The sequence below is a fragment of the Penaeus japonicus genome, unplaced genomic scaffold (genome assembly GCF_977035675.1).
Source record: "Penaeus japonicus unplaced genomic scaffold, GWHDUDI00000001_assembly GWHDUDI00000015, whole genome shotgun sequence".
Taxonomy (NCBI): domain Eukaryota; kingdom Metazoa; phylum Arthropoda; class Malacostraca; order Decapoda; family Penaeidae; genus Penaeus; species Penaeus japonicus.
The window spans coordinates 1,236,700-1,261,699 of NW_028234417.1; the positions used below are offsets into that span (position 1 = coordinate 1,236,700).

Here is a 25,000-nt window from a genome sequence, read left to right on the forward strand (position 1 = left end):
ACGAGGTCATATTTTTCTCGAAAATTTCGCCTAATTACTTTTGAATTGTGGCATTTTACTCCAATTGTTCCCGGGAGACTGGAGGGGGACGCAAGGGGGGAAGGGAAGGGAGGGGAGGGGGTGTAAAGGGGGGCGATGGAACACAGAAAGAGGGGGTGAGGGGGGAGGGTATCTTATCCAACACAAGACCCGATTATCCCACATAACTCAAAAGGATAAATAAATCACATCTTCTTAATTACATAAGAAAAGAAAGAAAGAAAGAAAGAAAGAAAAAACTCGGAGCCTCGGTCAAAGTGCTTTTATGACTTCGTTTCGGCGACACTTCGGCTACTCTGGCCACGTGTGACGTCAAACACCTCGGTATCAACAAGTAATCGCTCACGCAAGATTGTTACAAGTGACGTCATGTGCATGTTTTATTCGCGTTATCATTCAGATCTTCCACTGACATCGAAGCAATTATGGACTACGTCACGCAAGCCCAACCTACTGCCATTGTAACTGTCATGACGTCATAAGACATCCACACCCTGTCATTGTAACTGTTATAATGTTATGCGAATCTTATCTACTGTCACTGTCACTGCCATGCCACTATGTGCTGTATGCCCTTGTGGCTTTGGCATGGAATCGTTTCCAGGACAGATCTACTGTAGGATAACAGGTCATGCATGTTTGTTATGCAGCTTTTATGGTGTGATTGGAATGCAAGCAGACAATAAACAGGCAAACAACCACGCAAGCAAGCAAGCAAGCAAGAAAGTAGGCAGGTAGGTAGTCTAGCTGGCTGGCTGACTGACTGACTGACTGACTGACTGACTGACTGACTGACTGACTGACAGGCAAGTAAGCAGACAGGTAGGTCATCAAGCAGGCAAACAGCAGGCAGGAGGCGACAGCGAAAGCAACCCTGTCCCCCTCGCCAGGTGTTGCTCCAGCCGTCACGGATTCATCAGCCACTTCCGCCAGGTTTAGACGCAGGTATGTTAACGACAAAGCGCTTATCCCCGACCTCAACGTCTTATCTCCTGTCACATAGATAACTTATCTCAAATACTAACTCTGAAATGAACGCAGGACTCAGTGACACGGCGCCAAACCGATTATGGCGAAGTACAACTGTATTCAGTAGAATTGAACTACATGTAAAGATAGTATGCTACCGGAAATAATATATTCTACTTCTACTACTACTACTTATGGTAATCATAACATAAAAACAATTATATTAATGATAAGACCAATTATGATAACAATAATAATAATAATAATAATAATAATAATAATAATAATAATAATAATAATAACAACAATAATAACAACAATAACAATGATAACAACAATAATAATAATATCAATGATGAAAATAATAATAAATGACAAAAATAATGATAATAGTGACAAAAAATGATAGTACCACCAGTAATGATAATTACAAAAGTAGTAACGTGCACATTAAATCAAATCAAGACGTTTCGAGTCCACTTGAATTCCTCTTCAGACGAAACAGAAAAACGAAATTCCAGTTTTTGATTCGTCTAAAGAAGAATCCAATAAGACTGTAAACGTCACAATCTATAATTCTTTTTTTCTTTTTAATAATGTATTTCATAAAAAAATAAAATAAAATAAAAATACAAATCACGCGTATCACATATCCACTTATTGCATTTCTCGTACTTCTACTGGTATATAAATTGTATTTACGTGGCCACTGTCGCATAAAATATACATTTCTACAAAAAAAGAAGGCATTCAACACCGCAAGTCAAGATGATAAACACAGCCATTTTTATACCGGCTACAAATCACCCAAAACCTACCAACAGGACGGCAGACAAACATGTGTGCGAGTGTCATTTCATCTAGACATGACAAATACCGGTGTCGCTGACCTGATCGAGTCTTATGAGGTGCTGAGCAACAAACGCTCCGAGATGACATATCACGGACCCAAAAAAAGGGAAAAAAAGGGGGAAAAATAGGGGGAAAACATGTAGTTGGCATCGGTTGACGTGCGCATGTGTACAGGCTTTTGTTACGGCGGATGTACCTGAGGTTGATAACAGGGAGGAAGGGAAATAAGAGGAAAGGTGAGGTAAAGGAAGGAAGAGGGGGAGGGGGAAGGGTGAAGGTATTGAGGAAGGGAAAGAGGAAAGAGGGTGGAAGAGAGAAAGGAGGGAGGAGGGGAAGGGGGATGGACGAAGGAGAGAAAGGGAAAGGAAGGGGAAGAAAAGTATAGAAGGGAAACAGAAGGAGAGAAGGAAGAGGAGGAAGATGGTAAAGAGGAAGAGAAGGAGTGGGAGTGGGAGTGGGAGTGGGAGGAGGAGGAGGAGGAGGAGGAGGAGGAGGAGGAGGAAGGGGGGGAGGGGTAAAAAAAATGTTTTCGTGGGGCACCTGTGGAAAAAAGGCGGAATGGAATGGAGGGCATAAAGCGAAGAATGGGCACTTGTCTCCTCTATTTTTCTTCTGCGTGACTGCACGCACACACGCACACACACACACACACACGAACACACACACACTCACTCTCTCTTGCCTTCACCCTCACCCTCACCCTCACCCACACCCTCACCCTCACACTCTCCTCTCTCACACTCTCTCTCTCGCCCTTGATTTTGCGTGTTTGTTCACCCTTGGCAAAATCATATCCTGTTGATGTCGATGATCTGTCTCCGTGTCTTGCATAATTCGCATATTTTTCGCAGAGTAGTGCTCTCTCTCTCTCTCTCTCCCTTTCTCCTCCACCTCTTCACCTTCATCTCTCCCCTTCTCTCCCTCTCTATCCACATCCTCTTTCTCTCCTTCCTCTATTTCATTTTCATTCCCCTGTTTTTCTTGGCGCCATCAGTCGGGGAATTCCCATCGGCATGAGGGAAGTCAGGAGCGTCCAGAAGCTTCGGGAAAAATTCCTCCGGCGACGTCGAGCGCTTCACGATATCGCCTCCGCCCCTTCTCTTTCCCTCCGTCTTTCTCTTTTCTCGTTCTCTCTCTTCATCTTAATCTATCTCTCTATCTCTATCTCCTTCTCCTTCTCCCTTTTCATCTTCCTTCTCTCCTTCTGTTTCCCTTTTATACTTCCTTTTCTTAATCTATCTCCCTATCTCTATCTCTATCTCCTTCTCCCTTTTCATCTTCCTTCTCTCCTTCTGTTTCCCTTCTATACTTCCTTTTCTTAATCTATCTCCCTATCTCTATCTCTATCTCTATTTCTATCTCCATCTCCCTTTCCTTCTCCTTCTTCTTCTATTTCACTTCATTTTGCTGTTTTTCTTCTTTTCGTTACACTTTCTTTATGGGTATTCAGCAGCAGGGGGGAGGAGGAGGAGGGCAAGGGGGAAGGGGAACAAGGGTCGAAGGTAAAGAAGGAGGGGGAGGGGGAGAGCAGAGGGGGAAGGGGAAGGGGTAGAGGGAGGAGGGGGAAGGAGAGAGGGAGAGAGTAGAGGGGGGGCAGCGTAGTCTTTAATTTTGGCGGCCGTGTTTCCTAATTGTATGAGCGATGAGTCAGGTGGTGGCGATGGTAGAGGGGAAGGTGATGGGGGGGGGGGGGGGGGGGGCGAAGAGGTGAAGGTGGTGGTGGTGGTGGTGGAGAAGGAGGAGGAGGAGGAGGAGGAAGAGGAGGAAGAGGAGGAGGAGGAGGAGGAGGAGGAGGAGGAGGCGAAGGCGGAGGAAGTGGAGGAGGAGGGGAGAGTAAGAATAAGCGGTAGAGGAGAGGAAAGAAGGAGGAGGAGGAGGAAGAGGTGAGAAGAGTGAGTGAGAATAAGAGTAAAAGTGGAGGAGGAGAAGAAGGAGGAGGAGGAGAAGGAGGAGGAGGAGAAGAATGAGGAGGAGCAGGAGGAAACGCGAAGGAAAAGATTGGGTTAAAGTGTTTGTGTTTGGGCTGGCATGGTTGGTGCCCAACTCCTACCCTTCGCCCCCCCCCTCTTCTCCTAAACCCCTTTCCAATCCCCTCTACCCCTCCCCCCTAACACACCCTCCCCTTCTCCACTCCCCCCTTTCCCCTGACTCACGCCAGCCAATGATGTCACGGCCAAGCTCGCACGCGCCCTCGCCACCGTGCCTGCTGCCCCCGCCCATGCCCCCGCCCATGCCCACCTCTGCTCCCCGTGGAGGCTTCTTCTAACTCTACCATGCACTCTCAGCCATCTTTCCGTCATGCGCACTCGTTGCCATCTTTACGTCATGCAAATGGACTTCCATTATTCGTGTTCTACGTTTTCTAGAAACTTCTGACCATTTACACGCTTCTAATAGTAATTTATGTCATAACAAGTTATCCTTCGCAACTTATCCATTACACAAGCACCTTTGTTGATTCAGGATTGGAAATTTCACATCAATCACATCTTAAAATACCAAACACACACACACACACACACACACACACACACACACACACACACACACACACACACACACACACAAACACACACGAAAAAAAAAACTAAAAACAAAACAAAACACTCAAACGTTCCGAAAAAATAGAGTCAAGACAATGCAAATCACATGATCATAATAAGGCACTGGAAGTCTAGGCTTCAGCTCTCTAAGGTCTCTCTCCCTCTCCCTCTCCCTCTCCCTCTCCCTCTCCCTCTCCCTCTCCCTCTCCCTCTCCCTCTCCCTCTCCCTCTCTCTCTCTCTCTCTCTCTCTCTCTCTCTCTCTCTCTCTCTCTCTCTCCCCCTCCCTCCCTCCCTCTCTCTCTCTCTCTCTCTCTCTCTCTCTCTCTCTCTCTCTCTCTCTCACTCACTCACTCACTCACTCACTCACTCACTCTCTCTCTCTCTCTCTCTCTCTCTCTCCCTCTCCCTCTAGATAGTCGTAGTAACAATAACTAGAGACCAAATATAGTTTAAGACTACGACCAGGGACACCACTAACGACCTCCGACGTCTACCTAGCGACCACTAGAAGGCTACCAACGATTACCGACGAGTACGACTGGCCAATCACGCAAAATGAAACGACCTTAATGAAAGGCGTACAGCAAAATCACGATTACGACAGCCTTCTCTGCACCGAAGATGACTGCGGCTGACTAGTCATCGTAAGAGCATTTTTTTTCTTGGTACAAGAAGTTCAGGAAGGGGGAGGGGGAGGAAAGGGAAGAGGAGAAATATGAGGAGGAGGAAAAGGAGGAGGAGGAAGAGGAGAATTAAGAGGAAGAGGAAGAAGAGGAGGAGGAGGAGAAGGAGGAGGAGGAGGAGGAGGAGGAATAAAAAAAAAAAAACACATCAAATAATGAAAAATCTCGGAAATACTAATCACCGAAATGTTCGCATTTGTGTTCGTCTGTTCGGATTTCCGCCTGGAGGCCGACGCTATTATCCATTTTGCAAATGCTATTCAAATGTATGTAGTAATAATAGTAAACGAATACATAAAAAAGGAGAGGGCGCTTTCATCAGGATTTCCCCGTAATGCATAAAAGTGTAGATCGAGCGAGAAGGTCGAAAATAATTTCTGGGGAAAAAAATGGCCTCCCAAAGAAAAAAAAAAGGAAAAAAAAAAGAAAAAGAAAACGGAAGGCGGAAGGACGAAAAGAAACGAAGCAAAATATATTCATGAAAAACGAGATTTAGATGTTCCCTCTTTTTTTCCAACTTCTGCTTCTTAAAGAGGAAAACAATTAGAAAATGATTGTTCCGCTTAAGCACGACTGAACGGCCGCTTACAATAGTGTCGGCTACTTCCATCCGTCATTGTACACGCAGCCAGTTCATCACCCTGATGGAGCGACGCACGGAGGGGGAAGACGCCGTGGAAGGAGGGGAGAGGGACGGAAGGAGGGAAGACGCCGTGGAAGGAGGGGGAAGACGCCGTGGAAGGAGGGGAGAGGGACGGAAGGAGGGAAGCCGCCGTGGAAGGAGGGAAGAGGGACGGAAGGACGGAAAGAGGGAAGACGCCGTGGAGGGTGGGAAGAGGGACGGAAGGAGGGAAGAGGGACGGAAGGACGGAAGGAGGGGAGAAGGACGGAAGGAGGGGAGACGGGGTAAGGATGGAGGAAAAGAGGATGTTTTCGAGGATAATTATGATGGTGATGGTGATGATAATGACGAAGCTGATGGTGGTGGTGGTAGTGATGGTGATGATGGTGGTGATGATGATGATGAGGAGTTGATGGAGGCGGTGGACGGGTGTAAAAGTAACGGAGAACAGCGATCACCAAGAAGCGGAGGGCGACGTCCAAAGAGGGAGGGAAGAGGCAGACAATCGGCCGAAATCGGTTGCTGATGGAGCTGAAGGGAGCCCGAGGAGCCCTGCATGAGTTGAAGGGAGCCCGAGGAGCCCCGCATGAGCTGAAGGGAGCCAGAGGAGCCCTGCATGAGCTGAAGGGAGCCCGAGGAGCCCTGCATGAGCTGAAGGGAGCCAGAGGAGCCCTGCATGAGCTGAAGGGAGCCCGAGGAGCCCTGCATGAGCTGAAGGGAGCCAGAGGAGCTCTGCATGAGCTGAAGGGAGCCAGAGGAGCCCTGCATGAGCTGAAGGGAGCCAGAGGAGCTCTGCATGAGCTGAAGGGAGCCAGAGGAGCCCTGCATGAGCTGAAGGGAGCCAGAGCAGCCCTGCATGAGCTGAAGGGAGCCAGAGGAGCCCTGCATGAGCTGAAGGGAGCCCGAGGAGCCCTGCATGAGCTGAAGGGAGCCAGAGGAGCCCTGCATGAGCTGAAGGGAGCCAGAGGAGCCCTGCATGAGCTGAAGGGAGCCCGAGGAGCCCTGCATGAGCTGAAGGGAGCCCGAGGAGCTCTGCATGAGCTGAAGGGAGCCAGAGGAGCCCTGCATGAGCTGAAGGGAGCCCGAGGAGCCCTGCATGAGCTGAAGGGAGCCAGAGGAGCCCTGCATGAGCTGAAGGGAGCCCGAGGAGCCCTGCATGAGCTGAAGGGAGCCAGAGGAGCTCTGCATGAGCTGAAGGGAGCCCGAGGAGCCCTGCATGAGCTGAAGGGAGCCAGAGGAGCCCTGCATGAGCTGAAGGGAGCCAGAGGAGCCCTGCATGAGCTGAAGGGAGCCAGAGGAGCTCTGCATGAGCTGAAGGGAGCCAGAGGAGCCCTGCATGAGCTGAAGGGAGCCCGAGGAGCCCTGCATGAGCTGAAGGGAGCCAGAGGAGCCCTGCATGAGCTGAAGGGAGCCCGAGGAGCCCTGCATGAGCTGAAGGGAGCCCGAGGAGCCCTGCATGAGCTGAAGGGAGCCCGAGGAGCCCTGCATGAGCTGAAGGGAGCCAGAGGAGCCCTGCATGAGCTGAAGGGAGCCAGAGGAGCCCTGCATGAGCTGAAGGGAGCCAGAGGAGCTCTGCATGAGCTGAAGGGAGCCCGAGGAGCCCTGCATGAGCTGAAGGGAGCCAGAGGAGCTCTGCATGAGCTGAAGGGAGCCAGAGGAGCCCTGCATGAGCTGAAGGGAGCCCGAGGAGCTCTGCATGAGCTGAAGGGAGCCAGAGGAGCCCTGCATGAGCTGCAGGGAGCCAGAGGAGCCCTGCATGAGCTGAAGGGAGCCAGAGCAGCCCTACATGAGCTGAAGGGAGCCCGAGGAGCCCTGCATGAGCTGAAGGGAGCCAGAGGAGCTCTGCATGAGCTGAAGGGAGCCAGAGGAGCCCTGCATGAGCTGAAGGGAGCCCGAGGAGCCCTGCATGAGCTGAAGGGAGCCAGAGGAGCCCTGCATGAGCTGAAGGGAGCCCGAGGAGCCCTGCATGAGCTGAAGGGAGCCAGAGGAGCTCTGCATGAGCTGAAGGGAGCCAGAGGAGCCCTGCATGAGCTGAAGGGAGCCAGAGGAGCCCTGCATGAGCTGAAGGGAGCCAGAGGAGCCCTGCATGAGCTGAAGGGAGCCAGAGGAGCCCTGCATGAGCTGAAGGGAGCCAGAGGAGCCCTGCATGAGCTGAAGGGAGCCAGAGGAGCCCTGCATGAGCTGAAGGGAGCCAGAGGAGCCCTGCATGAGCTGAAGGGAGCCCGAGGAGCCCTGCATGAGCTGAAGGGAGCCAGAGGAGCCCTGCATGAGCTGAAGGGAGCCCGAGGAGCCCTGCATGAGCTGAAGGGAGCCCGAGGAGCCCTGCATGAGCTGAAGGGAGCCAGAGGAGCCCTGCATGAGCTGAAGGGAGCCAGAGGAGCCCTGCATGAGCTGAAGGGAGCCAGAGGAGCCCTACATGAGCTGAAGGGAGCCAGAGCAGCCCTGCATGAGCTGAAGGGAGCCAGAGGAGCCCTGCATGAGCTGAAGGGAGCCAGAGGAGCCCTGCATGAGCTGAAGGGAGCCAGAGCAGCCCTGCATGAGCTGAAGGGAGCCAGAGGAGCCCTGCATTGAGTCTGAAGGGAGCCTAAGAGGAACACCCTGCAATGCGCTGAAGGGAGCCCGGGAGATGGAGTGCACCAGCATGGCGAGAGGGAGAGCGCGGTGAGGGAGTGGGCTGCGACGAGTGCACGTGCAGCTACGTGGGGACGCATGGCAGCTCGGGGGAGGAGCAGGGCGAGGAGGCGGCGCCCCTCGCAGCGTGGGTAGCAGGGACGCCTCACCTGCGCCCCGGCTGGCACCCGGCCAGGTGGTGTAGGGAAGCCCAAGGGGCAGGGGGGAGGGCAAGGGGTATCGCTCGGGGAGAGGAATCCCGCCCTTCTCCTTTTCCTTTGCTCTACAGCATCACATGGCGCTGACCTCAGACTTGTGCAGAGCACGAGAAGAAGACCAAGGCGCCCTTTCCTGAAGGAATCCTCCTACGAACACTGGGGCGTCAGAGGCGAACCTCGAGGCCTGGGCACAGCAAGGGGTAAGGGGGGTTGGCGGCGCGGGGGCGCGGGGTACGGGGGAGTTGGCACCCGCCGCTGCCAAAACCCACGTAAGAGGTGCCACTGTTGACTTTCTAGCTTTATAAAATGTAAACAATAGCTTGTTTATATTCGCCGAAGCCACAAAAGTTCGCGCAGTTGCAGCTCATATCTTTCGCTAATCTGTTGCCGCCAAGCTGTGTCTACCGCTGGAAGGTTTCCTCTCCGTTATATGGTGACCGTGGCACCAACACCGCTGTGTATCCTGGCACCGTGCCGCGCCAGCTGCTGCCATCGCCTCCTCCTCCGATGCCACAGCCACCACAGCCCTTCAACACGCCCATCACCTCCACTTACGGCTCAGTCAGCACCAGCAATTACCACCACCGTCATTAACCTTAATTCCTCCTCCTAATATTCCTTTCCCAAATGGGCGGAGGCCTCGGGATCAAGCCGCCCACAGGCTAAACCTCCGACGCCTTTGACCCCCACCATGAACACCAAGATCACCTCCTCCTCCGCTTAGATAACCGGGTCTTTCAGTGAAGTTTCGATATTCTGGGTCTGACGGAGGCTGTGTCCTATCTAGCCTTCACCAACACTAACCCCACAACCCTCCTGCACCCACTCCCCCCTCCCCCGAACCTCACAGCATCATCAGACGCCATAACAACGGCGCCCATACCCCGCATTCCGCCCTGCAACCATCGCCGTCGCCACTCTCTCCACTGCCCTCAGTTTCTGGGCCTCTGCGAATCCTCCTCATAAGCCTCTCGCGTTTTACCATACATGCCATAATCATCAAATCCTCTCCCCTCATTCTCTTCCTCTCTTCCTGTCCTTCGTTCTCTCATCTTCCCCTTCCTCTCCTTCTTCTTCTCCTCCTAAGCCTCTCGTGTTTCACCATACGTGCCATCATCATCAAATCCACCATTAGAGAACCCAAGCGTCATCAACCTCCCTGATCATCGAAGTCCTGACAACATCGACTGACACCATTACCATCTACAATAACCTTCCACCGACAGCACTGCCAACCAACCTATAGCGAAGCACACACAAAGCACAAACGTCGCAACTTCCTACCCAACACTTAAAAGATTTAAAAAGCATAAACTACAACTACCTCTTCCTCTCCCTCTCCTCTCATTCTCCTACCCCCTCCTTTCCTTTTTCCTTTATTAACCCTCTCCTCTCCCTTTCCTTTCTCCCCTCCCTTCCTATACTTTTTTATTATTTTTCCCCCCTTCCCCCTTTTCCACTTACTTACTACTGAACTGTCTTATCCTACCTCTACCTTTTTTCGCATTTGAGTTTATCGACTTACTCTATCCTGTCCTCAAATCCAAAACACTAACAACAATAAGTCAATCCCCATGCGACGAGTGCACGTGCAGCTACGTGGGGACGCATGGCAGCTCGGGGGAGGAGCAGGGCGAGGAGGCGGCGCCCCTCGCAGCGTGGGTAGCAGGGACGCCTCACCTGCGCCCCGGCTGGCACCCGGCCAGGTGGTGTAGGGAAGCCCAAGGGGCAGGGGGGAGGGCAAGGGGTATCGCTCGGGGAGAGGAATCCCGCCCTTCTCCTTTTCCTTTGCTCTACAGCATCACATGGCGCTAACCTCAGACTTGTGCAGAGCACGAGAAGAAGACCAAGGCGTCCTTTCCTGAAGGAATCCTCCTACGAACACTGGGGCGTCAGAGGCGAACCTCGAGGCCTGGGCACAGCAAGGGGTAAGGGGGGTTGGCGGCGCGGGGGCGCGGGGTACGGGGGAGTTGGCACCCGCCGCTGCCAAAACCCACGTAAGAGGTGCCACTGTTGACTTTCTAGCTTTATAAAATGTAAACAATAGCTTGTTTATATTCGCCGAAGCCACAAAAGTTCACGCAGTTGCAGCTCATATCTTTCGCTAATCTGTTGCCGCCAAGCTGTGTCTACCGCTGGAAGGTTTCCTCTCCGTTATATGGTGACCGTGGCACCAACACCGCTGTGTATCCTGGCACCGTGCCGCGCCAGCTGCTGCCATCGCCTCCTCCGATGCCACAGCCACCACAGCCCTTCAACACGCCCATCACCTCCACTTACGGCTCAGTCAGCACCAGCAATTACCACCACCGTCATTAACCTTAATTCCTCCTCCTAATATTCCTTTCCCAAATGGGCGGAGGCCTCGGGATCAAGCCGCCCACAGGCTAAACCTCCGACGCCTTTGACCCCCACCATGAACACCAAGATCACCTCCTCCTCCGCTTAGATAACCGGGTCTTTCAGTGAAGTTTCGATATTCTGGGTCTGACGGAGGCTGTGTCCTATCTAGCCTTCACCAACACTAACCCCACAACCCTCCTGCACCCACTCCCCTTGCCCCCACCCCCCCTCCCCCCGAACCTCACAGCATCATCAGACGCCATAACAACGGCGCCCATACCCCGCATTCCGCCCTGCAACCATCGCCGTCGCCACTCTCTCCACTGCCCTCAGTTTCTGGGCCTCTGCGAATCCTCCTCATAAGCCTCTCGCGTTTTACCATACATGCCATAATCATCAAATCCTCTCCCCTCATTCTCTTCCTCTCTTCCTGTCCTTCGTTCTCTCATCTTCCCCTTCCTCTCCTTCTTCTTCTCCTCCTAAGCCTCTCGTGTTTCACCATACGTGCCATCATCATCAAATCCCACCATTTGAGATCGACACTCATGGGCGACACAGCAGGCCGTGGGTGTGCGTTCAACGAGGTTAGCGTAGGCGAGTGGTCCCTGATCATCGAAGTCCTGACAACATCGACTGACACCATTACCATCTACAATAACCTTCCACCGACAGCACTGCCAACCAACCTATAGCGAACACACAAAAGCACAAACTCGCGCAACTACATTCCTACCCAACACTTAAAAGATTTAAAAAGCATAAACTACAACAACCTCTTCCTCTCCCTCTCCTCTCATTCTCCTACCCCCTCCTTTCCTTTTTCCTTTATTAACCCTCTCCTCTCCCTTTCCTTTCTCCCCTCCCTCTTCTTTCTCCTTTCCACTTACTTCTACTGTACATGTCTTACCTTCCTCTACCTTTTCGCATTTGGTTTATCACTTACTCTATCCTGTCCTCAATCATAACACTAACAACAATAAGTCAATCCCCATAACACAGAATAACACTCAGACCTTAATAACCTGTCCTTTGAAACCAGTGACTTCCACCAACCAACCAACCAACCCCGGCCTCCCTTTTCCCGTTGCCATCTGAACTTCTTCAGCCAACGTGTGTGAGTCGGCGAGGTCCCCCCACCCCCACCCCACCCAACCCCCATCCTTACCTGCTGAGCGTAATGGAGGTAGCTTTCTCTCCCCCTATTCTCTCTCTCCCCTCATTCTCTTCCTCTCTTCCTATCCTTCGTTCTCTCATCTTCCTCTTCCTCTCCTTCTTCCGCTTCCTCTGTTTTCCTTTCATCGCCTCTTCCTCTCCCCCCTCCTTTCCTTTCTCCTTTCTCAACCCTCTCCTCTCGCTTTCCTTTCTCCTTTCTTAACCCTCTCCTCTCCCTTTCCTTTCTCCCTTCCCTCTTCTTTCTCCTCTCCGCTTACTTCTACATGTCTTACCTTCCTCTACCTTTCCGCATTTGGTCTATCACTTACTCTATCCTCCTTACACCCTCTCTTATATATTTCTTCTCTTCCTCTCTACCTGACCGCCAAAAGAGGGAGTGGGGGAGAGATATATTGGTAGAGAGGTGGAGGGGGATGGGGGGGAGGAGCAGGAAGAGGAGGAAGAAGCAGGAGGAGCGGGAGGAGGAGGAGGAAGGAGGAGGAGGAGGAGGAGGAGGAGGAAGAGGAGGAAGGAGGAGGAAGGAGGGGGAGGAAGGAGGAGGAGGGGGGGAGGAAGAGAAGGAGGGAGAAGGAAGGAGAAGAAAGGAGGAGGAGGATGAAGGACCAGGAGGAGCGGGAGGAGGAGGAGGAAGGAGGTAGGAGGAGGAGGAAAGTAGAAGAAAATTTGGAGGATCAAGCATCTTACCTTCTAGTTACGATGAGTCAGAGAAAATAAGTTGAGAGAGAGAGAGAGAGAGAGACAGAGAGAGAGAGAGAGAGAGAGAGAGAGAGAGAGAGAGAGAGAGAGAGAGAGAGAGAGAGAGAGAGAGAGAGAGAGAGAGAGAGAGATCCAAACTTTTATGATCACGCCATAACTTTTCAACATATCCGGTGTACATCCGGGAACTCAATCTCCCTTTACGCGAGGAGAGTGCCTATAGTGTTTCGATCTCCTTTACTCACAATTATAATTGCAATCATCATATCAATATCCTCAAAATCAACACTAATATAATCACAACAACCAAAATAACTATAGCCATTATCATGGCTATATCATCTTTATAAGTACACGGCACTATTCTTATAGTTCTAATTATTAGCCTTATCATCATTGCTATCATCATTTCATCATCACGATCATCATTTTCACTATCCGTGCTATCAACATTTCCATCATGATAATTATTACTATCATCACCATTATAAAAAAAAGAGACGATAACGAAGGTGATAACGGTGACAACAACAACAATAACGCCCACACACACACAAAAAAAAAAAATCAGCAACAAAAACAATGTATCTTAACCCAACATCACGCAAATAACTGCCGTCTTAAGAAAATGATAAAAGTCTTCGTGCTTTCCCTGGCCGCTGTCGGGGGCAAATAATCCTAGAATTTATTTCAACATTTATGACGCACGAAATGAGAAAAGGAGAGAGAGAGAGAGAGAGAGAGAGAGAGAGAGAGAGAGAGGAAGAGAGGAAGAGAGGAAGAGAGGGAGAGAGGGGGGGGGAGGAGGGGGGGGAGGGAGGGAGGGAGGGAGGGAGGGAGGGAGGGAGGGAGGGAGGGAGAGAGAGAGAGGGGGGGGTATATAGATAGAGAGAGAGGGGGGGGTATATAGATAGATAGATAGAGTGAAATAGGGGGGTGAGAGAGGCAGAGAGGGAGATAGAGATAGATAGAGAAAGAGAGAAAGAAAGAAAGATAGAAGGGGGGGGGGGGAGAGGAGAGGAGAAAGAAGGGAGGAGGAGAGGAGAGGAGAGGAGAGGAGGAGAAGACGAAGAATATGAAAAAGAAGCTACTGTTGATAATTAAGAAACTGAAGAAGAAAGAGAAAAGACAACAAGAAGAGCAACGAAAAGATGAAGAGGAGGAACAAGAAGAAAACGAAGAAGTAGAGGCAGAGAAAACAGAAAAAAATTAAAAGAAGAGAAAGAAGAACACAAAACCATGGGAGGGCAAAGTCATCTCCGTGCATTACAAACACAGAGGAAAGAAAATCCAAAGAAATAACACCAGGAAATCAAAACAACAACGGATTGCTTACAATGGTGACCTTGCAAAGTAATAATATTAATTAATAACAATAATAATAACAATAATAATAATGACAATAATAATAATAACAATAGTAATATCCATAATAATAATAATAATAATAATAATAATAATAATAATAATAATAATAGCAATAGCAATAAAAACAATAACACTAATAATAAAAACAACAAGACCAAGAACATTCGAGACACAAAAACACATCACAATCCTATAAACAAAACCCCACACTAAACAAAGTTACACACACGTAAAAGCAAATACAAACGCAAATAGCAAAATCAAAGCAAGAAACAAAACAAACAAAACAAAAAAAGGAAGTATCCGTGGAAACGACCAAAGCAAAAGAAACATGTACGAGAATAAATCAAGAACGGTTAAAAATAACGGCGCGTTTTTTTTTCAAATTCAAAAAAAGAATCTGACGCGCGAAAAATAGCCATGACATATCGCGACAGATTTTCGGAGGTTTGGCTACTTGGCTACTATAAAGATAATAACTTGTACTATCTCTTTTGATTTTATTTGTCATATAAATTTTATTGGAATACCTTACGAGAGAGAGAGAAAAAAAATGGCCGTAGGATAACGAAAGCAAACAAAAACAAAAAAATAATAACATTCAAATACATCACGAGGAATGCATTTCGAGTCAGTAGTGCGCTTTTTGTTACTCGTATCAAATGTGTGGGTGTGAGTGGGTGAGTGAGTGAGTGAGTGAGTGAGTGTGTGTGAGTGAGTGAGTGAGTGAGTGAGTGAGTGAGTGTGTGTGAGTGTGTGTACGTGTGCGTGCGTGAATGTGCGTGTGCCTGCTTGTTTGTGCATATTCATATCCATGTGCATGTGTACGTGCGCCCGTAGACAGGCGTGTGCACGAACGAGTACTTGTGCATACTGATAGGCGAGCGAGCGAGTGCGTGCGTCCGCGTCCGCCCAAGAGCGCGACAATCAATGTCCGCGCTCATCCCGCCGACCTACGCACCTTCCGCCGTCAGTAGTCGATGGCGAGTGTCCGCGGAAGCAGCATTTTCTGTCGAATTTACCTTAGCAACACAGCTGCCTGAGCACAGCCGCCCACGTACGCTATTCTTAGCTCTTATTACCCTCGCGCTTAAGGTGCAGTTGACGACATGCATCGCCGTCCACCATCGCCTCCGAGCCGAGCGCAAACCCAATTACGTCCGCAGAATGAAAGCAGTGACAGCAACAGCAACTGCAACAACAACAACAGCAACATCCAACCACAACCCTAAGGGGTAGGGTGGGGGGGTGGGGGGGCAAAACAACGCCATCAAACACAACTTCAACAACCTTACGACTGAAATACCTCCCCCCTCCCCCCCCTCCCTCCTACAAAAGAGCAGGGGAGGGAAAAAAATATCTTTGAGTGACGGAGAATAGCCTTCGCTTACAAACAAACAAATGAAAATAACAATGAACATAATAAGAATAGGAATACGAATAATATCAACAATAACAACAATGATGATGATAATAATAATGAGATGATAATGATAATAATAATGAGATGATAATGATAATAATAATGAGATGATAATGATAATAATAATGAGATGATAATGATCATAATAATATTAACAATAATACTAATAATACCAATACTAATACTACAACTAATAATAATAATATCAACATTAACAACAACAATAATAAAAACAACACGAATACTAATACAAACAACAACAGCAGCAACAATAATAAGCAATTCCCAGCAATCAAGAGGTGGGCCGAGGACGGGCGCGAGGCGGCGACAAGAGGCGACGAGTGGCGGCGACGACCACTCGCGTCGCGGTCCGAGAGCCCAACGACGTGTCGCTTGTACCCGCACCTCCGATAAAATCCATAATGATGTCGGCCCAGACAAAGGGGTCTCGAAGCCCTCGCGAAGGGCCGGGGTTCTCATCGCGCGATTCAATCATCCTCAAGCACAGATAACCTCAAAATCGGGTATTGATCCGCGGGCTCGGAAAGCTATCGCCGAGGTGATAAACTTTGATTTCCTTCGCGCCGTCTTTCCGGCGTCGATAATGCCTATCGGAATACGATTGCGGCGAAATGCCCGTCGCCATTTCGAGCGGATTCTCACGGCTACTGATGTACGACAAGAAGAAGAAAAAAAAAGGAGAAACACACATCAAAGGTTGTGTACACAGTGCATTTGGATATAAAGGCATATTCTGGATATGATTCACGTATATCTTTATGTATGTATGTGTGTGTGTGTGTGTGTGTGTGTGTGTGTGTGTGTGTGTGTGTGTGTGTGTGTGTGTGTGTGTGTGTGTGTGTGTGTGTGTGTGTGTGTGTGTGTGTGTGTGTGTGTGTGTGTGTGTGTGTGCGCGCGCGTGTGCGTGCGTGTGTGGACAACACTCACCCGTGGATCCTCCGACAGAGCCACGCCCCCCAGACACTCCTGCACTCCGTCCTCACCTGCCGGAAGAAGAAACAAAAACATCAGTCGTCATGAACTCAGACTATGGAGGACATTACGAAGGATCAAATATGAAAATTCTAATCCTTTAAACGCACAGTCGCGCAGATTTTCACGGAACGGGGACCCTTTTTGCTTGAAGGCGATCAGCTGAGATACATTTTTATCCGACTATAAATGGGCGGCTTAAAACATTACGACGTGAAAGGCTCGGGGAGAAGGCTCGTAATCAAAGATATTGTGATAATGACAGACAATGGAACAGAGAGAGAGAGAGAGAGAGAGAGAGAGAGAGAGAGAGAGAGAGAGAGAGAGAGAGAGAGAGAGAGAGAGAGAGAGAGAGAGAGAGAGAGAGAGAGGGGGGGGGGGGGGAAGGAGGAGAAGAAAGAGAGAAAAGAAAAGAGAAAAAAAGAGAGAGAAGATAGAGAAAAACAGGTAGAGAGAGAAAAAAAGGGAGAGTGAAATAAAAAAAAGAGAGACAAAGAAAGTAAGAAAGCAGAGAAAGAGAGATATGGAGATAGAGAGAACGACGAGATAAAACTCAAAAGCACAAACTGCGAGGGGAGCGAAACCCAAACACGCAGGAGGAGAAAAGGAAAAACAGCGACCAGGGGAAACCATCATGATAAGGCAAAGGCAAGAAACCCCGAAGACGAAAACAAGAGACGGATGGAGGAAGAGAGAAAGGAGGAGGAGAAAGGATAGGAGAAAGAGGAGGAGGAGAAGGAGGAGGAGGTGAAAACGGAGGAGGAGGAGAAAGGGTAGGAGGAGGAGGAAGGGAAGGAGAAGGAGGAGGAGAAGGGAAGGAGAAGGAGGAGGAGGAAGGGAAGGAGAAGGAGGAGGAGGAAGGGAAGGAGAAGGAGGAGGAGGAGAAGGAGGAAGAGGAGAAAGAATAGAAGGAGGAGGAATAAGGGTAGGAGGAGGAGGAGGAGCAGAAAGAGGAGGAGGAGGAGGAGAAAGGATAGGAGGAGGAGGAGGAGGAGGAGGAGGAGGAGGAAGAGGAGGAGGAGAAAGTAGAAGAGGAAGAGGTGGAAGTAGAAAAGGAGGAGGACGCGGGCTAACAGCTAAAGTGGAGGATGAGAAAAAGACGAGGAGTTGGAGAAGCGGAGAAGGAAGAAGAGGGAGAAGAAGAAAAAGAAAGAGGTTGCAGGAAGAGGAAGAAGAGGTGCTAGAAGAGGGCGACAAGTGAGAAGCGGCGAGGCAGCAGCGAAGGAGAAGGATCGAGTGAGAGACAAGAAGAGAAATGGCGGATAAACACGTGAGGAATGCGAAGCGAAGGTCGGCCAAGCGCGCCGGCTTCCTCCACTCTGTGACCCGGGTATACACACACACCTCACCATTTCATGACCCGGCTAGAAAATCATCCACGTACAAACAAAGCCATGCGTAAGATTTATTCTCCCCCCCCCCATCCCTCTTTTTTTATGAAGTAAAATACAACCCCAAGTAAGACATAAATCACCGGAGCTGTGTTGCATAAACATCTTGCAGCAGAAGACTTTACCGATCAACGTAGACTATGGCTGCAACATAGGAGCGACAAGCGAAGAATGATCTAGTCCCTCTCGCGGCGATAATGAAGAAGGAAAATAAACAAGGACGAAGGGATATGAAGCTGGAGAGAGAGAGAGAGAGAGAGAGAGAGAGAGAGAGAGAGAGAGAGAGAGAGAGAGAGAGAGAGAGAGAGAGAGAGAGAGAGAGGAGAGGAGAGAGAGAGAGAGAGAGAGAGAGAGAGAGAGAGAGAGAGAGAGAGAGAGAGAGAGAGAGAGAGAGAGAGAGAGAGAGAGAGAGAGAGAGGAGAGAGAGAGAGAGAGAGAGAGAGAGAGAGAGAGAGAGAGAGAGAGAGAGAGAGAGAGAGAGAGAGAGAGAGAGAGAGAGAGAGAGAGAGAGAGAGAGAGAGAGCAAGAGAGAGAGGGAGAGGGAGAGGGAGATTGAGAGAGAGAGAGAGAGAGAGAGAGAGAGAGAGAGAGAGAGAGAGAGAGAGAGAGAGAGAGAGAGAGAGAGAGAGAGAGAGAGAGAGAGAGAGAGAGAGAGAGAGAGAGAGAAAAGTATCTACTGCAAAGAGGGGAAACGGAGAGTGAAGGGGAAGCAATGAAGCGACGTGATGCGACGGAAGAGTGGCTACAACATCCGCGAGGCGACGTGAAGCAGGAAGACGAAGCGAGATCAGTGAGGGGAAAGTAGAGGGAAGAGAAAGAGAGAGGGGGAAAAAAAAGGAGTGACGGGAAGTGGGGATGGGGTGGGGGTGGGGGGGTGGGGGGAAGACGAGGGGAAAAATGAAGCGCAGAGAGACATGGGGGAGATGGAGTGAAGCGGGATGCAAGGGTGTAGCAAATAAGAGGAAAATGAGGGAAGGGGAAGAGAGAGACGGTGAAGCAACAATTCATTTATTCATTCTTAATGTCTCTCTTTTTTTTCTTTTTACTTTTTGTTCGTGGGGTGGGTGGGGGGAGGGTGTAGGTAGGACTAAACTAAAAGTAAAACTAAACAATAATTATGAAAAAAAACGATAAAAAAACTAAAACCATCTAAATACGATGGAGAATGAGAGAGGAAAAAAAAACAGACAGCAAAATGAAGCAGGTGCTAGAAGAACGGAAGGAGGGAGGGAGGGAGGGAGGGAGGGAGGGAGGAACGGAAGGAAAGATAAAGGAAGCGAAGGCAGGGAAGGAGGCGGGGAGGAAAGGAAGGAAGGAAAGAGAAGGAAAGTGAAGGAAAGTGAAAGAAAGGGAAGAGAAGGGAAGGTAAGTGTGGGGAGGCAGGCGGGAAGGAAGGCGTGGTTCTCCTCGTGGGCGTGCAAGAATCGTGGGCGTGCAAGACAAGCCTTTGACGGATGTGGATGTTTGTCTGCTTGCTAAGTGGAGGCGTTTCAGGCGGAGCTGCTCTCAAGGTCCAAGCCATGAATCAAAGAGCAGGTGTAAATCCCCGCACTGTTGACACCGACCCTGCCAAAGCACTGGCCTCTCTCTCCCTCTCTCTCTCTCTCTCTCTCTCTCTCTCTCTCTCTCTCTCTCTCTCTCTCTCTCGCTCTTTCTCTCTATCTCTCTCGCTCTTTGTTGCTCATGCCTTCTGCCTTCCTTCCTTCCTTCCCTCCATCCCTTGCTATCTCCCTTCATATTCCCTTTCTCCTTTCCCTCCCTCCCTCCCATTCTCCCTCCCTCCCTCCCTCCCTCCCTCTCTCCCTCTCAGCCAATGAACGCGACAGGGTGTGATAAATTGCAGCGGGTGTTCGAGCTGTCGCGATGGTTGGACCTGCTCTCCAAAAGCAAACTTCTTGTTATTCTGTTTTATCATTTTTTTTCCTGAGTCTTGAGCTCTTTTTTCGAGAAAAGGCGTCGTGTCATCAAACTAATCAAATAACCTTCTTTTCGAGTTGATCTTATTTTTATTTATTTTTTTTCGGTATCAAATGTCAGCCTAAGAAAAAATTGCATTAAAAGCTGAAGAGAGAAAACTTACTTATTCTCTCCACCGCTGCAACTTCCTTCAAAACATACAAAAGCAATGGCGTTATGAAGTCTGCAACTCGCAACAAGTAGCGGAGTTTAACAACCAAAGCCATGAGTGATTAAAGAAAATAAATTGTGTACAAAAAGTCGAAAAGTTATCCGCCCTTACATAGCCACCTTTCCGGATTGTCTTCAGAAATCGGTAAGGTTGTCAATGATAGAAAATGATTTTGAAAAAGTTTTGGCATTATTAAGGCAACGAACTTTAGCTTATAATTCTGATGTTTTTTTTTTTTTGTTTTTTTTCTATGGATGGCATTTTTTCTCGTTTTTTCTCTCGAATTGTTGGTCGGGATATAAATAACATATTAAGCAAAGAGAGGACGATATGTAAGGAAAATGATTAATAAACGTGTTTGAATGGCTGAAGCTTCTTCCGACCCCCTCCCCCCATGCTGTAAGTATGCATTTACATGTCTCTCTTACTGCACATGCTTACTGTGTGTATGTGCAATTGCGCATTTGCAAATGAACATATACGCTTATCCATGAAGAGTGTCGATTCTTTATTATAATAATTTTTCCTTATTTCCTCACACCAAAAAAACACGCTTTCACACGTGTTTACCGCACGTGTTTATGACAAGCCATCGGCACAAAAAAAGGGATATAGAAAAAAAAAACTCTTTCCCTCCGTAGCGTTAATGTCTTTCTTTTCCGGAATTAATACGCATAGACGGTTGTTTATGCTTGCGATCATGTTGGGGCTGAAGATGAGAAGAAAACGAGGCACGAGGGGAGACGGGGGTAGGGAAGACGAGGAGTCGAAGAAGGGAGTCGAAAGAGGAGGAGAGAAGAGGAGAATCGAGGCCAGAAGACGAAGAGGAGGAGGAAGAGAGTTGAAGGAGGAGGAAAGAAGAGAAGAATCGAGACTAGAAGACGAAGAGGAGGAGGAAGAAAGTCGAAGGAGCAGGAGAGAAGAGGAGAATCGAAGCTAGAAGACAAGGAAGAGAACAAATACAATGAGAGAGTAAAGAGGTGTGCGTGTATGTGTGTGTGTGTGTGTGTGTGTGTGTGTGTGTGTGTGTGTGTGTGTGTGTGTGTGTGTGTGTGTGTGTGTGTGTGTGTGTGTGTGTGTGTGTGTGTGTGTGTGTGTGTGTGTGTGTGATTGTACGTGTGCATCTGATGAAGATAGCCATCAACACAAGTAACGCGAAAGCTCATCCGCAAAATTGAAACCCCCCTCCGCCTCCCTCCCCGAAACTTAAAAATAAACCCAACATCAGCTGCTCCGGGGGGAAAAAAAACCAAGGCGGGCGGGGACTTCGTCAGTCAGCTGGGCATCAGTGTGGTAGACGGGCATTTAAAGCATTAAATCCCTTTAACTCCCTTTAACTCCCTTTCCTACGACTCCCCCTCTCCCTCCCGCTTCACTTCCAAATGAACCCCCTGCCCTCCCTCCCTCATTTCCCTCCCTCCCTCCCTCCCTCCCTCCTCTCCCTGCAATGGTGTGCCGTCGCAACAAAAAATGAACCTTAGGGCGAATGCTTTAGTTCGGGAAGACGGGAAGGCCGAGGGGGAGGGGGGGGGGGGTAAGGGAGGGTGAGCAAGGGAGGAGAGAGGGAGGGGGGAGGAGAGATGGAGGGGGGAGCAAGGGAGGAGAGAGGGAGGGGGAGTTGGGGTGAGAGGGAGGGGGAGTAGGAGAGGGAGGGAGGGTGAACAAGGGAGGAGAGAGGGAGGAGGAGAAGGGGGAGAGAGAGGAGGAGAGGGAGGGGGAGTAGGGGTGAGAGGGAGGAGTAGGGGTGAGAGGAGAGGAGAGAGGGGAGTGGGGAGTGAGAGGGAGTGGGAGTAGGGGTGAGAGGGAGGGGGAGTATGGGTGAGAGGGAGGGGGAGTAGGGGTGAGAGGGAGGAGGAGAGGGGGGAGAGAGAGGAGGATAGGGGAGAGGGGAGAGAGGGAGGAGGAGAGGAGAGAGAGGGGGGGAGTAGGAGAGAGAGGGAGAGGGAATAGGGGAGAAAGGGAGGGGGAGAGAGTGAGGAGGGTAGGGAGAGAGAGGGAGAGGGAATAGGGGAGAAAGGGAGGGGGAGAGAGAGAGAGAGAGGAAGGGGTGTAGGGGGAGAGAGGGAGGAAGGAAGGAGGGGAGAGGGAGGAAGGAAGGGGGAGAGAGGGAGAAAGGAACGGAGAGAGGGAAGAGAGAGGGAGAAAGGAAGGGAGACAGAGGGAGGAGGAGACAGGAAGAAAGGAAGGGAGAGAGAGGGAGGAGGAGACAGGAAGAAAGGAAGGGAGAGAGAGGGAGAAAGGAAGGGAGAGAGAGGGAGGAGGAGAGAGGGAGAAAGGAAGGGAGAGAGAGGTAGGAGGAGAGAGGGAGAAAGGAAGATGGAGAGAGGGAGGAAGGAAGGGGGAGAGAGGGAGGAAGGAAAGGGGAGAGAGGGAGGGAGGGAGGAACGAAGGGAGAGAGAGGGAGGAGGAGGAGAGAGGGACGAGGAAGGGAGAGAAAGGGAGGAGGAGAGAGGGAGAAAGGAAGGGAGAAAGAGGGAGAAAGGATGGGGGAGAGAGGGAGAAAGGATGGGGGAGAGAGAGGGAAGAGGAGACAGGAAGAAAGGAAGGGAGAGAAAGGGAGGAGGAGAGAGGGAGAAAGGAAGGGAGAGAGAGGGAGAAAGGAAGGGAGAGAGAGGGAGAAAGGAAGGGAGATAGAGAGAGGGAGAAAGGAAGGGAGAGAGAGGGAGGAGGAGAGAGGGAGAAAGGATGGGGGAGAGAGGGTGGAGGAGAGGGGGAACTTAAATTACGAGATCGATGCTGGCGCCACCACATATACGCCCATTGTCGCTGCTCTTTCGCGCCCACCTGAGATAAAGAGTAATAAAAAGGAAAAGAGATAAAGGGGGAGAAAAAGAGAAAAAAAGAGAACGAGAGGAAGAGAGAGATGGGAGATGGAGAGAAAAGGTGAGATCACAAGACGTCAGGAGTTATTAAGCTGTAAGTCATGATTACGTACTTGATGATAAACATGCCTTATTCACCCATAGGTCAAACATACATACAAACGTGTGATTTTGTGTATTGTGAATGTGTGAATGTGTGAATGTGTGAATGTGTGTGTGTGTGTGTGTGTGTGTGTGTGTGTGTGTGTGTGTGTGTGTGTGTGTGTGTGTGTGTGTGTGTGTGTGTGTGTGTGTGTGTGAGTGAGAGAGAGAGAGAGAGAGAGAGAGAGAGAGAGAGAGAGAGAGAGAGAGAGAGAGAGAGAGAGAGAGAGAGAGAGAGAGAGAGAGAGAGAATGAGAGAGAGTGAGTGAATGAGAGTGAGCGAACGAGTGTGTGTATGTGTGTTTACACATATACATATATATACCTACACGCACATATATATATAATGAAGTAAGCACTCACGTCTGCAAGACAAGATACAATCACAAGGCCCCAGCTAAAGGCTGACAAACATCCCTTCCTCCAGATGATACGGCGGAGAAACAGAGGGAGATGAATAATCAGTGAATAAGAAACGGCGGATTTTTGGTCCGAGTCCAAGAGGGCAAGTGTTTACATGCGGTGTGCAATGGATGCGTCAGACCACGTGCGCCTCGCCTGCCATCGCCTCTCGCCTCTTCTTTCTCTCCCTTCCTCTCGTCTTTCTCCTTTCTCTTCTTCCTCTCCCCCTACTTATCTTGTTACTTCCCCTTTCCCTTCCTCTCTTAACATTCTTTTCTTCCCCCTTTTTCCTCTACCAGGTCCATTTCTTCTTTTTTCCTTCTCTTTCTCCCTTCCTTTATCGTTATTCCCTCTCCTCCCCCCCCCCCCCCCCCCCCCCCCCCCCCCCCCCCCCCCCCCCCCCCCCCCCCTCTCTCTCTCTCTCTCTCTCTCTCTCTCTCTCTCTCTCTCTCTCTCTCTCTCTCTCTCTCTCTCTCTCTCTCTCTCTCGCTATTCCTTTTCCCCTTCTTTCTCTCTTATACCTTCTCCTTCTCCCTTCACCTCACTCTTCTTCCTCCCTCCCCGTCTCCCCTTACTCCGCCTCTTCCTCCTTTCCCCTCTCGCCATTCCTTCTCCCTCCTCTTTCTCTTCTGTCCCTTCACTTCCTTTAAATTACCCCTTTGCGTCTCCACACAATCATCCGTCTCTCTCTCTCTCTTTCTTTCTCACTTTCTCTCTTCCTCCTATCTCTGTATCTATCTATCTCTGTCATTCTTCCCTTCCCCTCTATCTAAATGATGGTGAGGGAGTAGGTATGTGTTTTTGGTATCGTGACTGGGTGTGGCTGTGTCTCCCTCTGCTTAAAAAACGACGCCAGGGAACATTCTCAAATCTGTCTCTTCATTATCCTTTCATTCTGTCGTCTAGAGAAAGCGGGGCAGCGCTGGCTCGTAAAAGAAAGGAAGAGAGAGTGCACAGAATTAGAAGCGTATACTGCCAAAGAAACATGCACACATTAGTACAAAAATACATACATCATGTATATAAACTCACAAGGACACGGACACACACACACACACACACACACACATACACACACCAAGCCCTAACTGTATATTTTTTTAATGGAACTTCCTTGCACTTCCTTTGAATCATCATACCTACTACGCCCTCTTTTTTTCTTTCTTTTTTTCTTTTTCTTTATACCCAAACCCCGCCGTCACTTCTGCCCCGCACGTTTAAACTCCAGCTTCCCCCTTAGAAATAATTTAAAGTGTGTTGTACATTCTTCGAGATAAAAAAGGGAGGTAGTTTTCCCAATTTCAGATAAAGGTGACCCGAGGGGAGGAAACCAGAGAAAGATCATTAAATGCCCAAGGTCTCGACAGCCGTCTTAATGAGCGCCCTCTATGTCGTCATTACTTGCAAGCAGTTCAAAAACAACCCTTGCAAGCAATTCAACTTCCACACATCAAGCAGTGACCTTGCAGTTAATCCTCTTCCTTTCCTTCGACGTAGAAACAAACGTAATCCTTCCAAACTGACGCCAAAGAAGCGTATGCAAGTGGCTGCTTCACACAACTTCCGGAGATCCTAGCGGTCGG

General features: G+C 49.6%; 1 protein-coding gene across 11 annotated transcripts in view; it reads right to left on the reverse strand.

Moving 5' to 3' along the window:
• The window catches only part of Mef2 (myocyte enhancer factor 2), a 475,383-nt gene that overhangs the window by 124,396 nt on the left and 325,987 nt on the right, over nucleotides 1-25,000 (reverse strand). For 2 of the 11 annotated variants that reach the window (XM_086544338.1, XM_086544335.1), the window contains exon 2: nucleotides 16,489-16,544. The exons of the other annotated variants lie outside the window; for them this stretch is intronic. The gene's annotated coding sequence lies outside the window, so the exon portion shown is untranslated. The remainder of the gene's footprint in view (nucleotides 1-16,488; nucleotides 16,545-25,000) is intronic. 11 annotated transcript variants of the gene reach the window in all.